Source organism: Epinephelus moara, chromosome 16 (genome assembly GCF_006386435.1).
Source record: "Epinephelus moara isolate mb chromosome 16, YSFRI_EMoa_1.0, whole genome shotgun sequence".
NCBI classification, from domain to species: domain Eukaryota; kingdom Metazoa; phylum Chordata; class Actinopteri; order Perciformes; family Serranidae; genus Epinephelus; species Epinephelus moara.
Genome location: NC_065521.1, coordinates 32,134,687 through 32,151,954, shown reverse-complemented (window position 1 = coordinate 32,151,954; position 17,268 = coordinate 32,134,687). Strand labels below are relative to the sequence as shown.

At 40.5% G+C, this 17,268-nt stretch overlaps 1 protein-coding gene across 5 annotated transcripts in view; it reads left to right on the top strand.

Moving 5' to 3' along the window:
* The window catches only part of LOC126402657 (serine/threonine-protein kinase WNK2), a 55,883-nt gene that overhangs the window by 3,436 nt on the left and 35,179 nt on the right, over nt 1-17,268 (top strand). The gene's annotated exons all lie outside the window — the stretch shown is intronic.

Sequence of the window (17,268 nt, the reverse complement as noted above, 5' to 3'; positions counted from 1 at the left end):
TTATGACGAGCAGTTCAATATTAAACTGTTAGAGTGGTGCTGAATCAGGTCAGACAATTAAAGTGTGGCAGATCTGTAAACGCAAAACTTAATAAGAAATTGCAATGTTAAGGGGTTTGACAGAAAAAGTGGAAAAGAGAGAGAAAGCGGAGCTCAGTGCACAAGAGGAGAAACGAATGTGAGGAAAACAAACTAACAACTAAAGTCTAGGGGCGTTAGATCGAAACAATTTAGGTAAGATTATATTTTAGCCATAGACTTCTTAATAGTTCATTTCTGTTGTGTTTGTGTTATTGTTTGCTAGCGCATGGTAAATATCCTTTTTTCTTTTAACATGGGGTTCAGTTATTAATATGCTAACTGGTAAACTAGCGTCTTGAATTCATCTTGTTGATCTTTTCATTTCCTTCTTTGAGTGACGAATATAGACTACCGCTACCTGCTGGTATGGAGAGTTATATCTACTCCCGCAGGTGCAGAATGTATGTGCTTGTTGGCCATTGGCTGTAGTCTTGGGGACGTGTTCAGGTACAACTTTTTGACCGAGACACAGGTAACATAAGGCAATGCAACAGACAGCCTTCATTGCCACTAGTTCTTTGATATCAGTTTGTAATGGGCATTTTTCACTCATGTCTGGTGGTTAGTGGTTGTATTAGTTGACAAATTAAACCATAATAAAAATAAAGCCCTGCTTCACAACATCTTGTTTTGTCTGACCACTAATCCAAAACTGAAAAGGTATTTAGTTTGCTTTTATGAAAGACCAAAAAACAGCAAATAATCACATTTGAGAAACTAGATTCAGGGAATTTGAGCATATTTGCTTAAAAAATGACTAAGATTGACAGTAGAATAATCACCAACAATTGATATATGTTGATATATTGATATATGTATATTGATATATTGATATATGTTTCAGCTTTGATCAAATATTCAAAGCTATTTAAGCTACTCTAGTACACAAAGCCACGATCAAACTGCCATTTCATGTTTAGTGTTTTGGACAAGGTTTAGAGTCGCTTCATTGTGCGATGGTTTACACTGAACACATCCCTAATCTGAGTAGGTGTACTAAGCTCGGCCAGCGGCCTCTTCATTTTAGTGCGGTGAATGATTTGTTTTATTGACTTTCTTGAAGAGAAATTAAAAGTTTGTAGCTTTACCGGCATGCTTAATGTTGTTGTGTCATGTAAGGAGTGGTTTTAAAGGATGCTATCTGAGCCAAGAACTGTCAGTGCCAAAAATTGCAAGACCATCTCAGTCACACTCAACAGCACACAGGTATAAACTAATCTTAAAATTGCACCCAAAACATTAAAGATTGCATGCCTGTGTTTTGCATATTTAGTCTTCAGTGTTGCGTGGAGATGAGTCCAGCTTTACCTAGCTTAGTGAACTGCGGTGGAAAACAGGGTGAGGACAGAGGAGCTCTCTGTGGAAGACGAAAAGAGATACGACTCTGTGATTTTCCACTGTTTTCCCTCCTTCCAGTGGTCACATGGTTTTCTTGCCGAGAAATTTTAATCTGGGTTTGTGTTTATTCTTTCTGTCTCTCTTCCTCCCTCCTCTCTCTCTCTTTCTCTTCCTCAACCCCCTGCCCCCTTTCCTCCCATCCCCGTCACCCCCACATCTCCGTTTCTGTGCCAGGCTGCTGGCATAACACAGATGGCCCTGGCTCAGGCAAGGATGTTAATCTGAGAGAAAGATGCCTGTTGTGAGTTTTTCATTGTCAGGAAGAAACACTTCTTGTGTTCTGTTTGCCTTGTCTCATTTTATCATTGCTCACTGGAATTTATTTTTTAAACTTTGGAAAGTTCCTGTTTCTGCCAATTGTGGCTCTGTGTATAGATTTTTATCTCAGTGTTGAATGCTGTGCACACACACACACAGACCGAGTTTACTTCTGACTCTGTGCAGACTTCTCTGTGGTATTTGGCAGTGAGCTTGTTGTTCTGTAGATTAAATCTGGTTCTCAGCTTGTGAATGCAGAACTGGCAATGATACCATTGCAGTGATATGACGCTGCTCGTCTCTAAATGTTTGCTGGAGATTTGGGCATTCTTGAACAAACCCAGCAGAGGACACAATGACTCACTAGGTCACTGTCTTGGTTCCAAACATTGGTTTTTGCTGCAATGGTGGTAATGTTACTGCGCAAAGTTTTTGGCTGTCTCTTTGGATTAACATGGATAGTGCTAACAACATCAACAACTGCTCAGATGGCAAAAAGAAAACAAAATTGGGGATGCTCAAGTGGGTCATTGGTTGCAGACCATTTGGCATTAAGAGGCCCAGGGAAGCCAAGGGCAGCCAGACCCAGTGGCTGTAGCTAACTGGGCCTTATCAGTGGCCTCATCTTCAGGCATGCCTGAGCTCCTGTGTCACCCAGCCAACTGAAAAGGGATGGAGGACAAGCCCGCTAGAGCCTCTGCAGTGTGACCTGTGGTATAGCTCCAGCAGGCTTGTTGGAAAGAGGCTAGTTAATAGAGTCTAGATATAACACATAGGAGACAGTCACTGGCTAGCACACAAAGTATGATCTGTAGGGCTTTTCTATTGCTGCTTTTGGCCGTGTCAAGTCAAACCATGTCGTGTTGACATGTGCTTCCTTTGTCAGTTAGGACATGCTGAGTTGTGCCGTGCAGTGGCAGAGATTGACCATCTCTAGAGTCAGGTCTTGGCATGTTGGTTTAGTCTGACACCATGGCCTTCATTCCATATTGTCTAAAGGACAAGGATGTAGGGCTCCACAGTGATAATGATCATCACAATTGTTTTGATCAATTTTTAGATCATGATCATTTATCACACGATCGGATGTTGATTTGAAGAACAAAATATTTTTATTGCACTTTCACATTTAAATAAACAAAGCATTGCTTTAGATTCCATGCACTGCATTCCTGCTAAAATACAAATCTTTTCATCAAAATATGACTTAGAATAAGGTTCGTCACCATAATCCAGCGCATCCTCTAGAAGCAAAATATAAATAAAAGTCTCTATTGGACATGCATCTTTGGCCAAATGGAATGTGGTTGCATTAGTTATTTCAGTCTGTCTTTGTGAGATGGAGGGATATGGTGATGTGCCGTACAGCGTCGCATGGCCTATTTTGATGTCTTTGTAGACGCTGGACAAAGATGGGGATTCACTGACAGCTGCCATGGCTTTTAGTCAAGGAAGTGCATGATTTGATATGCATTGCAGTCTATGAGTGGAGCACACATGTTAAACGTAAATATCGAGGTCAATTATGTTCATTAAATTGTGAAAATCCAAAATCATGATAGAGACTAATATTCGATTAATTGCGCAGCCCTAGAAGGATGCCAGGTAATAAATTCTTACTTTTTTCTTGAAATAATTTACACTTTGTGCAGCCCTTTTTGTTTTTTTTACTAAAGGCCAGTGGGCACCCACGCATGTACACACACCACTTATAATTGAAGAAGTTCGAGATTTCGAGTGTTGTCAAAGACGGGAAGCGCTCCTCCTCATTTACTTCAGTCGAAGAGCCCACCAGCAAGGTTTGGCTTATTGAGACAGTTATTTTTTTAAGAAAATCTGCATAATTCAGAACGCTTATATGAGTTTGATATGCTTGGCAGAAAGTGCTTCAATAAACAGAGGGAGAGAAAATTAAAGAAACACCAGTATATTGCAGGAGCCCAGTATCCATTTGTTGATGCTCATGATGCTTGTCAGATGTTGTTTTGTCACTTTTAAGGCCACAGTTTGTATTATTGTTAAGATAATTCCAGTTCTGTATTTCAGATGGTTTTGTTGTGAATCTATGTGAGCCTAGTGTTCCTCTTTGCCAATGTGTTTCTGACTGCATTTTGCATGTGTTTTCTTAATTGAGATGTTTCTCCTTCAACAGTGCATTACAGTAGGACTACAGCAAACGTTTATATAAATTAATTAATCTGCTGATTATTTTCTTAATTAAAGTTACTCTTACCTTTCTTGCATTTCACACAGCACTTAGAAAAAATTTGAACATTCACAACTCCCGCCTCCCTCCAAAGTCCCATCCCCCTCCTCCTGCAACTCCTCCTCCCTCCACAGGCCTACTCCCCCCTCCTCCATTACATCCTCATTATGTATATGATAGACGTAGGCGTTGGCAAGGTAACGAAGAAGAGTGAGCGTAACGTTACAACCAAGACAGGTAAACGCAACCCTGTTTTGGAACTCAGCTGGAGTCAGTGATGACTGATGAGTTTTAGAATAAAGTTACAGTGCTAACGTTAGATAGTAGCGTTAACATTACTAAGTGGAAACGCGCAAGGAAGATAACGTTAATGTTTCAGAGGCTACACTACAGTACACTAACGTTAGCCATTAGCAACTGGATGCTGCGTTGTCATATAACGTTATATGTTATATTAGAAGCAAACTAAACATAACGTTACCTGTCCTGCACATTAGAACGCAACCCCGGAGTTTTGAAACTTATCCGGGGTCAGTGATATCTGATGAGTTTTATAATATAACGTAAACGCTAATGTTAGATAGTACTGGTGACTAGCAACAAACAAGGAGGATAATACAGAGGCTCAGGCAACGTTAGGCTACAGTAGGCTAACCGTTAGCAACTGGATGCTGTGTTGTCATATATAACGTTATAGCCTATGTTACATTAGAGGCAAACTAAACTGTTATGTGAGCGGTTATGTCAGTTGGAGGCCTCCATGTGGGGAAGACAGACAGGACGCTCAGCCAATTGTTCGAAGTTTTCTTAGAACCATATGAGAATGGTACAATTATGAGTTTTTATCTCTGGTGGAATTCACTTTTTCATTTTAGTGTGCCAGCAGCTTATTAATAGCATTTTAACCTAAACAAAGAAAGGTGTAAAATTTCCAGAAAGGTAAGTGTCGCTTTAATTGGTCTATAAAATGCCAGTAAATGGTAAAAAATGGCCATCACATTTTCCCAGTGATGTTATCAGATGTCTGAAACAGTCCAGCCTGTCCAAAACCCAATGATATTCAATGACCTAAATGATTAATTGGTAATAGAATGGTTACAGATTAAATTTCTGCTCAACAACTAATCATTTCAGTGCTACGTTACTGTCTTTGCCACTAATGCCCCAGCAATCTGACCTCTTGTATCCCTATCTGCTCCCTCGTGTGGACTTAAAAACAGACTTTAATTAAAGTTGACACATACTGCATACAGTTATATCAGGTGGTTTAAATATGAAACTGTGCTTGCTGTGCCTGCACATCTGACTGATTGTTGATCATCATTAATCATACCAGGATTCAGTGAGCAACCTCCAGAGGCACACCTTTGACACACACACACACTCCTGCAGCCTAACCTTGAACTGATGAAGATTTAACTAAGTGGCCTTTGACCTCCCTTGTCACTCCCCCCAACAATAGAAAGTGTCACAACATCTCATTAGGATTAGTAATCCCTTTTGGAATTTGAGAAGGTTATTTGTATGAAAGAATCTGGAGCACCTCTGTGTCCTGTTAAGGCCTCCTGCTTAGTTACTGGAGGCTCTGTGGTATGAAGACAAGGGTTACTTTTAATACACACTCTGGTTGACCTCTGCATCACTAAGCCATTTACGTAATAAAGAGTGAAAAACAAATGGCCACACAGTAGCACTTGCGTATCAACTCTAAACTGTTAACACTTATTTTGACAGCTCGTTTTATATGCAAAGCCTCTTATATTCATGTACTGTTGGAGAGATAAAGAGAGTTTAGGACTGAGATTTTTTTCTGTTTAGCTTCAGTAAAATCACTTTTAAAAGCGTGCGTTGTGTGTGGCTGGGATGTATGTCCATTTTGTGCATGTCATGCATCCATCCAGGGGTTTTCAGTTTGTATGCGTGGTTGCAGGGAAAAATAGAGGTGTATAATAAGGCAAATGCTGTTGCTCTGTTGCATGAAATGTACACTTAGTATACGTGAAAATAAAGAATACTGAGTGTATCCCAACTTATGAAGCTTATCATATTCACCTGCGTCAGAGAGTTGCTGATCATTCAAACCTGTGGTCTTTATAGAAGCTGCAGTTTAGGCTGATGTTGCACTGGCCTGACTTTTACTAAAAATGTGTTCGTGATATTATGTTAACCATGGGCAAAACATTAAAAAAAAGGGGGGGAGGGAGAAAAGCAAAACGATATGTCGATCTGGCTGTTTTTATATAAAACAAGTGGCTCTAAAATCTGTGTGTATACAGCCAATAATTCTTGGACTCCAAAAAAAGAATCAGATGGGTGTGTTTTGAGTTTTTAATCTAAAAAAAGACTTCACCTGGTTCGCCATGATGGCAGCTATTGTAGATGTTATCTTTGTTTTTAAAAATGTTGCTAGTTAAAAGGAAAAACCAGTTGGTCTGTTATACCAGTCCTTTGACACATTGGTTCCTTCCTCCCGCAGTAGTTGTCCTATATTCTCTCTACTGTCAAACCTGACGAATTTAACAGCACCTTGCTAGTTCGGCATTATGATTTTATGTGGTACTGTTACACTTGCATAATCCTGCTGCTATGTTGTCTTTTTACCTTAAGCAACCCCAGAGTAGTAGTTGCAGTTGAAGTTGGCAGTGATGCAGTTGAAGTTGGCAGTGATGCATTTAACACAGCGTTCTTATTATTGATGACTAGAATGAGGTTTGGAAAAGGCTCCTCGGACATTAAGAAAGAAGGCTGCCTTTACTTAGTTTGCCCCCGTGGTGTTTAGTCTGTGACGGGGTATAATGCTGAATCAAGGCTGTCTCTCTGGCTCTGTGCCCCCACACTGCAGCGACTGATGAAATGTTCGAGGGAGGGGGTTTGGCCAGGCCGGACAGTTCGGTTAAGGACATCTCTACTTCCCAGGACACCACTGTGCTCTCCCTTGTCTCTAACCCTCTTCATCAGTGATGTGGGAAAAGGAGCACACATGCAAGACTGCCCACCCTTCACACTGTCAGTTTCTGGCTGGCACAAGTCCACACTGGCTTTATCAGGCTTTAGACATCTACATGGGCATTAAACACATTTGTGAATATTTGTCTCGAGCAGCGAGGTGAAATCGCCACCCTGGGTATCATAGCACCACAGCTATGCATAGCTAGCTCTATCAGCTACTCTGTGGTTTTCATAATGGGCCTGAGTATCTCTGTGTTACCATTGAGCATGGGTGTTTGGTGTCAGTGTCAGGGGTTTGTGTAGAGGATGTCACCACCAGCTGTGGAGCCTCAGGTTCTGCTGAACACACTGGCTAACGCTGCTTCCTGTCCGCTATGAAGTCTTGTTGATATGAAATGTAAAAGTTAAGAAAACATGGCCTATTTAGATTTTTGCTGTTTGACTGTTTAATCACAAAGGATAAGTAATCAGTAATTATTATACATCAGTATTAACTGTCAGCTGATTGAGCTTTGTTCAGCTTTCCCACTGGACAAAAAAAGCCCACTAACACACAGAGACATCTGGCTTTTGTATTTAATGGGAAAGGTTACAATCAACATTTGTTCCCCGGGACAACTGTCTCAGGTATTTATCGGCTCCAGCTCTGATCAGCTTCAATTGGCAGTGATGGAACACTTGAATGGACTGGCTAATTTTACCCCCTTTGGTGCAATGCAGTGATTGGCTGCCACAAAATACCACCCATCCCCATCCAAGCAGTGCTCGAACATTGTTAAAAATTTAGCCTTCACCAGTGTGAGAGAGTAACTGAATAAGTAAGAGATGTAAAAAAGAAGTAACCATTGTGTCATTTTACCAGCCTCTGTGCTGCTTTCTACTGTTTACTAACCTGTTTCCTGGCCTGCCTGTGTCTTTGGACATGGCACATTAGAAAAAAACATAAAACAGAAAGGCATACTCGTCTACTGCAGAGCCATGTACAAGGCTGTGGTCTACTGCCAACAGGAAAGCAGTCTATCAACTATTTTTAAGGGGCTTTCCTGTGTTCATAATACCTGCGTACAAGCACAAATTTGGGAGGAAATGGGGTATAATATTTTTAAGCACTACTAAAGAGGTGTATCAAGGAGATCAGTGTTAATTAGGGTACTTTTAATCTTGGTAACTTAACCTGTTAATGGGAAGAGGGTGGTTAATGGGTCAGTTTGCTGTGTGCATCGCATCGAAACACCAACATTTCTCCAAGAGTATCGTTGAGTCTATGCTGTGAGCCTTTTGAACTTTGGGTTAGGGTTTGGGCATCTTGTCTTGCAATCAGTTTAATCAGTAGATGATGACCTAAACAGTAGTTGCTCTTCCTGAATATGTAGAAGTTGTTGTGTAAAATATTCCCACTGCTTTTTCCTGGAAGGCTATGGTTTGATTCCATAAAAGTGTATTTATTTTACATTTTAATGGGGGAAGCTTTTCTTTGCTCTTTTTCTTAGGACATTATAGGATTCTTCCCTCAGTCTGACTGTGTCTGTAAGATTGGAGCCCAGCCAATACACTGACAGGCCCGTATTATCTGCATATACTGGCTTTAGTGCTGAAAAGATTAGTTGATTAATCAATTATTCGGATCAAATTGCAAAAATGCCAAACATTCTGTGGTTCTAGCCTCTCACATGCAAGTGTTTTCTACCTTTCTCTGTTTTTTGTGTGTAAATTGAATATACTTGGGTTTTGGATTGTTGGATAAACAAAACAAGCATTATGAAGACATCACAGTGGTGCAATGGGAAATAATGATTATACCATTTTGCCATCTTCTGACTTTTTATAGACTAAATATTTTCATTGCATGCAGCCCTAATTGACTTATCAGAGATGTATGCAGTATGTACATTTGCAAATATGCAAAAAGAAATGGCATTACACAAATATTTTTATGTATATTTTACCATAATGTATGAATAATATAATTAAATACCGTAATTGAATTAATTGTGTTTTTGTTAAGTAGAGAATTAATTGCCACTAAAGTTCACAACTTTGCTGATATCCTCTGTTACAGTCAGTTTTGATAATAAATTTAACATGCATATATTTTTCATAATGCCTCAGCATTTAAAAAAGATGTGTTGGTCGTACCGATATCAGTCCCCTTAAAGTGCCACCGACACCAATAGAGTACTTCACCTGATACCCTTTTTATCAGTATCCAGTGATAGACATGGCCGGAGGCATTATATTTTCGGGTTGTCCGTCCATCTGTCTATTGATCCATCTGTATGTATGTCCGTGTGCGTGTCCATTCCATTCTCGTGAACACATTATCTCAAGAACATCTTGAGAGGACTTCTTCAGATTTGGCCCAAACGTCCACTTTGACTCGACAATGAACTGATTAGATTTTGGTGGTCAAACATCATGGTCAATGTGACCTAGCATCCGTCTCATTTAAGTTAATGCCATATCTCAAGAACACTTATGGAATTTCTTCAAATTTGGCACAAACTTTCGCTCGGACTCATTAATTGAGTGTTTAGAATTCACTTGTCAAAGGTCAAGGTCACTGTGGCCTTGCGTCTGTTTCCTTCATTTCATTTCATTTTATGTCATTCATTTGTGAACGTAAGATAAGGCCTTGAGGGAGTTTCCTTAAACTTGGCACAAACATCCACTTGGACTCAAGAATGAGCTGATTGGAATTCGGTGGCTGAAGGTCAAAGATAAAGGTCACAGTGACCTCACAAAACATGATTTTGGCCAAGAGTCAAGAATTCATACGCTAATTATAACAAAAATGTCAAGTAGGATATGATGATGAAGTGATGACATTTTACAACCAAAAGGTCAAAGGTCAACTTCACTGACATAATGTTCTGCAAAAACACTTTCCTGGCCATTACTTCAGGTCATATCTCAGGAACAGAGGGGAAGACATTTAATCAGATACCGAAATGGTGACACTAATCTTGGGTGCCCACCTTCAACCTGTGCTGATTGTATAGATCATCTGTGCTGCCGGGAAAAGGATGTATGTGTGGTGCATCCATGTTTTTACTGACAAGGATCTAAACTTAAAGTGCAACTTGACTAGTGTGTGGAGGCAAACAAGCATGAGGCACTAATTCTAGTTTCTAATTCAGTCCATATCTTAACCTTTTTGAATGCCTACACCCAGCCCCAGATCCTAGTTAAGAATATTGTTTTTATTTTGTGTCTATCTAAAATAAACATAGAATACTGCCTGATACTTGCAGGTATTTATCTGATTCTAAAAACTCATATTGCTATCAGCTTTGGGCTCAAAAATGCAGCATCATTCAGGCTCTAAACAAAGATGTGATCAGTCAGCAGTTGTCATCATGGCCATTGCATAAGAGGCATTAGTCTTTTGAGGAGGCAAGTATGCAATTGGAAATTTTCATTTCTTTATCGCCGTGTCAAAAGACTGTTTGTTTGTCAGCCCACGCATTTAGTCTGTGACAGGAAAGAGGTTTACAGGAGGTTTGTATGGGCTAATCCATATTGGCCAACTTGAGGTCACAGTCAGCCAGACACAGTTTTACACTTGAACTCCTATGCAACAAAATTTACTGTTGTCCACTTACAGTTAATTTTAGTCATAAGCGCAGCTGTGATGCAATATTGTGTTGCTTTCCTGTTTCTGTCCTGTCATTGAGGATGCTGGGGTGTGGTGGTGTCTGTCATTTGTCACCTCCTCATGGCCTCTCCTTATCTCCTCTCCCCCATGTTTCTTACCTCACTTCCTTCACACCCAAACAGCAGAGAGGTCATTGGGCCATAGGCTGATTTTAACAAATTATTAGAGGTTATTACAGTATCTCAGTGGCTTGTTATCTTTGATGGTGTTCCAGTCTTTCAGTCTCCTCCTTGACACGGCTTGGCGATATACACATTTTTGCTCTCCTCTTAGCCTTACAGCAGTCTCATCGGCTCGTCCTCATGTAAGATGTGATACCTTGTCCCACACTGAGTGCCTGTGTGCCAAGAAGCACAGCTCGGGTGTAGAGTGGCTGTATGTCGGGGTAACAGTGAAACAGAGATAGCACTGGAGTGACTGGCACAGCTGCCGGCCTGCAGTCATGACTGATGGGACACAATTCAGCTGTGGGCAGTCTGCTGGCTCATGGCTCACCCTGCACCAGCTTTTGTTACAGCAGCGGAAGCGCTGCAATAGTAATTTGTTATTGAAGATGGGTGCAGAGGGTGGCAGGGTGGCCAAGTAATTTAGCATACCTCCTTCAGCTGGCGTCCAGGGTTCATGTCCCATGATTTATCGTCCAGATAAGCTGTGAATAAGACGCAGCTTTTAGGGCTGGTGTTCTGTATCATTCTGACGTCCTGTAAAGAGAATCATCCGGCTGGATCAATAAAGCATCACATTATCACTGTGACTGAACCTAAGCTTTTCATTGCAGTGTTAAAAAGCTATACTGAGGCCTGGTTGCTCTGTGGTTTGTGTGTGGCCAGCTGTGTGCGTGTGTGTGTGTGTGTGTATGTGAGTGTGACAAATCTGCACAGGCTTACCTTTTAAATGTCTTTATGATTACAACAAAGTCCGGTTTTAGTTTGCTTTATAAGTACATCCTGGGGTGAAATATTTTCTTTGTTAATCTCCTTAGCCAAGTGTTGTGACACATATCGAGCACACTGGGTTTAGCTGTCTAGGTTTTATAGTAGAGGTTGTTGACAGGTTGTTTGAATTTAAATCGCTGTCACACTATTGTTGCTAAACCCAAATGATGCTAATCTGCTTCTTGTTAACTACGGATCAAGATGAGGCCAATTTAATGAGAGAAAGAGGAAATTGTAATTAGTAACATAGAGTTGGGGAGAGAGACCAAGTTGACATTGATTTTTTTTTTTTCCGAGCGTGTAATTTGCCTGCCGTAATTAGGACTAATGCTGAAACCTTTTGCTTACCTAATAAGTTTACTCATCCAGTTGTGGATCTCTCTGGTTGACTGATTTTGGAGATTTGAATATTAAGTAAGAACCTGTGAACTATTCTGGTCTCATCAGTGGCACTGTGAGAATAAGAAGCGCTGGATTGAACACACTGGATCATGTCTAGACTGACTCAGGTCAGCTGCTTGGTCACTTGATAGACCCATCTGGGCCAGTGTCCAAAAACATTATCGACCTAAGATTACTTACTAGAGAATAAAGCCTGTAATCTGTAACTTTGTGCCTTTTCGCTTTTATGTCGTGTGTTAATATGCAGCATTAACCCAAAATAAAAAAAATGCTCATTTTGGGGCTGTCTGAAATAGTTCAAAGCTTTATTCATCATCATGACATTGACATTTTAATTATAAATCAACTTTCAAATGTTGCACTGCTTCTTTTTCTTTCTTTTTTTTTGCATGTCTAATTACACTGTTTAAACTTGTTATTCCTGCACAGTTGCAGATACTCTCATATTTTTAGTATTGTATACTATTTGTAGAATTAGATTCCAGCGGTGGCTGCGAAGGATTTTTTTCTGACCCCTATAATCAAAACATTTCCAATAAGTTAAAAAAGTTAGAATTTATTGAGAAAAGATGGATGTAATAATTTCCAAAATTCTTTACATGTTTTTATCTAACAAAAAATATTGTGCTTCAGTCCATCTAACGGCGCCTTAAATCACATTTATTCATTGATGAGTCTGTTTATTGAATTTTTAATATACTTCAAATATTACATTAAAAAACGACGACAAAAAACAAGTAAGGTACGAAACAGAACATTTACAGTAAGGCATCATCTTAATATCAACTGCTATGACAGGGCAATACAATGAGTACTTTTCCAAGGTTCAAATTAAATAATCAGAAATGCTACCTATACACGTATTGACAGTCTAGAGGAAAGAAAAAGGAAAGAAAATGCACATAATTATATTTTATTCAAGAAATTAAGACAAGACAAGTAGACTTCTGTAGCCTTCTCCCCCTCTAGAAATGTCATAAATCTTCCCTTTAAAGTTGATAAAAAAGAGTCTTTTGATAACAAATTCAGGATTTTGTTCAAAGATATTTTTTAAGGGTGATCATGTCATAAAATATGATGACTGACAGTTAAAGCTTTATTTAAAAACCTCAATAGAAGCTTTGAATGTTAAAAAAATGTCATTTGGTATAATGAATGTAGCTAACATGACAAGACCCATTGGTTTTTTGGACTCTCGTTTGGAAACCTCGAGTTCGGAGACGGCCATTGCTATCGTGGTTTTTTTTTTTTTTTTGGTTTTTTTTTTTTGGGGGCCAGAAATGACCATATTGGTACAAGACTCTGCCACTGTGGAGGAGCAAGGGGTGGATGTGACTGGAAAGCTGTAACTCTAAGCCTCAATGAAATATCAACAAGTAAATTACAAAATGAAAGAGAAACTTAGCTACAGAGGCCAAAATCGTTTTATGTACGAGGCTGTAAACATGTTTATTTGTATTATAAAGTTGGGCATTTTAACACGGACGTCTGTTGGGATTGACTGGCTTCGGTAGCCAGCCTCAAGTGGCCGTTCAAAGAACTGAAGTTTTTGGCACTTCCGTATTGGCTTCATTTTTCAGCCCGGGAGGACGTAGCTTGGTACAGGCCTAGTTCATTTCGTTATAAAGGGGACTTTTCTGGGGTTGAAAATAATGATCTAATCCTGTACAACTTTGCCATCTAAGGCAGATTTTCTTTAAATAATGTGTAAATGCAGTAACAAACAAAGATGTGACAGTATCAACCTTTATATGTAGAAAAGTAGGTATCTGACAAACGTTCATGAAGGCCCTTAAAGAGAGACTAATCAAGCCATTTTTAAGATGTTTTTTCCTTTCCCATATTTCAGAATATCAAGAATGATTTATCATCGTTTTATAACAGTCAGCAGTTATTTAAATTTTAGTCATTTGGCTGTTGATAGAAAAAGGTTGTTATCTATTCACCTGCTCCAAGCCTACCGAAACCTTTTGTATCTTTCTAAGCTAAAGACTTTTGCAGGATTTTTCACACCCATAATTTGGGGTATGTAGTTTCAGTTATGAGATGCGAAGAATCCATCTGGATAAATGTCATGACTCACCTTTTTACCATTTCTAAAGCAGTTTGTGATCTGTGGGTTATTTTGTGTGTGTGTGTGTGTGTTCACAGATGGCAGTTATTGTTAATAAAACACAACCCATGAGTTCTGAGCTTTAGAGCTTAAGAAGTTTTCTCTGCCTGAGAACACCATCAGCATTTATCACTCACTTGTGTGTGTGTTTGTGTGCCTCGTGAGTCTGTCAGATGTTTTTTGGATTGATGCTCCAGAGACGCAGCTTGCCTCAACTCTCTCTAGCCCAACAGCTCCCCCACTAGGGGCAGTCCGATTCTATTAGTGGATAATCAATAGTAGACACTCATCGTGATATAGCCCCCTCAATCCCCATGGCACTCGACTACATTTTTTTTTATCAAGCAAAAAGTGCAGTCGCTGCAGGAAAAATGGCCTGCGTCATTCTGTTGTCAGTGAAACAATGTTTTGACTCACCTGTCTACACACAGCTGTGCCTGCGCCGTGTGTCAGTACACACCGTCAGTGTTTGTGATGTTGTTTGAGCATAACACGTTTTTTTTCATGCTTCTGTTCATGGCAGAATTTCCAATTAAACGGTAAATCATTTGACATGCTTTCAGGGCTCTCTACTGTTGGTACTTGTGTCTGTCGGAGAGCTGGATACTCCAAAACAATTTTCACATGAAGGATGCTCATTGTTTGGCTGATTTATGTTGTGCTATGGGTTTATTTTCTGTGCTCCCTGCATGAGTTTGATAGGCTGTGATTAAGGTTGATTAGCAGTTCTGCCTACATCACACAGACTAGCTACCAAGCTTTTTTTTTTAGAGCCACTTTGCACTTAAAAATAAGCTAAACTATTTATGTATCGCAGGTTTTCCAATGGCATGATAGTGTCTCTATCCAGTGTGCTTCACTCACCAGCTCAAAATGCATTGTTTAACAACTGCTCCGATAAATTTGGGTATGTGAAAGTTGACTTCGCTCGGAAATGTCCTGATAAACAAAACAAAATGTCCACTTCGCTGGCACTGAAAGGCACCTGGAGCGATACCATCTACTAGTGCATACCGTACATTCTGTAGCATAGGTGTAATTTAAATTCCAAACTAAGGCAGCATTTGTGCATTACACATGCAGTGGACAAGGGGACCACTACAGCCTTTTATGTGAAATCAAATTAGCTGCTGTAACTGGGAACTGTAAGCCTTACAGCTGCATTGTATCTACTTATAACCCCATGTGAAGCAGCTAAGCTGATAGCCATCCCTCCACAATAAGGGTGCTTTCTTCTTAAATGGACAGCATGCATTAAAGACAACATGTGACATTACGCCAGGAACTCAATTTGAACACATAGTTTTGCAATTACATGGTATATTAGGCAGCAGAGTTCCCAGGACTGATGTTTTAATCTGTTACCTGGTCTGATCTATCAGTGTAGCTGTGTGAGCTAGCAGAGCTGGGGAACTAATATAGTCCAGCACACAGATGTAGTGGGTGGCAGCAGAGTTGAGCACAGCTTTATAGATTGCTTCCTGCTAATGTCACAATCTATTTTCCTGTCCCTGCTGCCCGGTATGGTTTTCTGTGTATGTGTGTGTGTTTGTGTTTGTGTGTGTTTAAGTTCGCCTGGGCGGCTCCACACTCTGCTGTGGCCAGCTGAGTCTTTTCTTTAGCCATGTGTACATTACAGACCTGATAAGATCCTGAAAACATGCATACAAACACTAGAACGATCACTTTGCAGCGCCATGTAGATTTCAAATGTACTGTAATGAAGAGTTACACTTGTTAAAAGCTCACATCTCTCACTGTAACTATGAAGCATTAACAAATCTTATGTACTGATGCGTCTGTGATATCCTTTGTCTGGAATGTGTGTCTTGGGAATGACATTCTTCTAGTGTCTCAGGGTGCATATGTATCCGTCTGTATCTCGCCATGCTGTGCACAACACCTCTGAGCCTACATGTGGCCTCTGAATTATGCAGAAGCCCCAATGTCTGCTGTGAGGGAAAACAGAAGTGGGAGAGCAAATGGTGGTGTGTGTGTGGGGAGTGTGATTGGGACTTGGGGAACACTCTGTGGTTGGGGGGGTATTTAGGAATAGCATCAGGAATCCTGGAAGATGAGTGCAGAGAAGATGAGAAGAGGAGGAGGGAGAGAAAAAGATAAAACAGTAATATGTGGGGAAGATAGGAGTGTCGCCTAAAGGGAGGGAAGCTGCAGTGCTCAAGCGTTAAAATTAGCTTGAAGCTATCTGTCTCTTTCCTCCTTTCAGACCTGTGGTTCAGGTAAACTTCAATCCACGTGCTGCTCTTGTGCAGCAAAGAGCACTCGGGGATAACCCTGCCCAACTTGGGCGGGCCCAGCCCTCCATTGCTCAGCTTGCCTCAGTAGAAAAGGTTCTCTGCAGAACTGAATTATTCATGGGACTTTAGAAGAGTGCAGTGAAAATCCCCACCCCCCACACACTTGCACACAAAACCTAATATGCCACATTAACACACACTCATGCACCATGCTTAATCATCATATCACTTCACACCTCAACACATTGCATCACAGCCCATCTTGCTTCATTGTTAGTTTTTTAGGTTATCCAGGTAGATTTCTTATTTGTTCTGCAGCGTCATCTCACAGGGAGTTCACTGTGGTTGAATAATTAAATAGATTAGATCTCGCTAGGTTGTGTTCATCGCATTCCACCGTCCGTGTCGCCTGCTTCTGCGAGGGGTGGGGTCGTGCTTCCAGTCCATGCTCAGTGCTGAGTGTGCGTGCGTGTTTGTTACGTAAGTCGTTGCTGTGGCGGTTTAAAAAAAGAGAAATCGCAGTAGAACCCCTTGGCACTACCCAAAGTAAGGTGCCCTCGGAGTGGGGTCAGCCTAACAGAGAGCTGGAGAGGGAAGGGATTGAGAGGGAGCGGAGATGTGTTTCTGTGTGTGTGGGGGATGTTTGGTTATGGAGAAGGGAGTGGTTAGTGTTAGGGGTGCAGAGACAGATTGCAGATATGGGGGAGGGGGTAAAGGCGCAAAAGGTAGTGGATGAGAGAGTGAGCAAGCAAGTGAAGGAGATGGAGAAAGATGGAAGGGATCGATGACATGTAACCTTTAGCTGCAGTGTCTAGTGGGTGTGACCATGTTAATGTGTGGGTCTATTCTCCCCCTACAGTTACCATTTTAATGGCTTTTTCCACAACCTCTGTGTCTCTGGATAAATTAGAGCTAACAAGTGAGAGGTCACATATGACTGGTATCGAACTTAAAAACTACTTTAAATATCACACACATGCTTGATATTTAGGCAGATCTTTTCACTGCCTAAG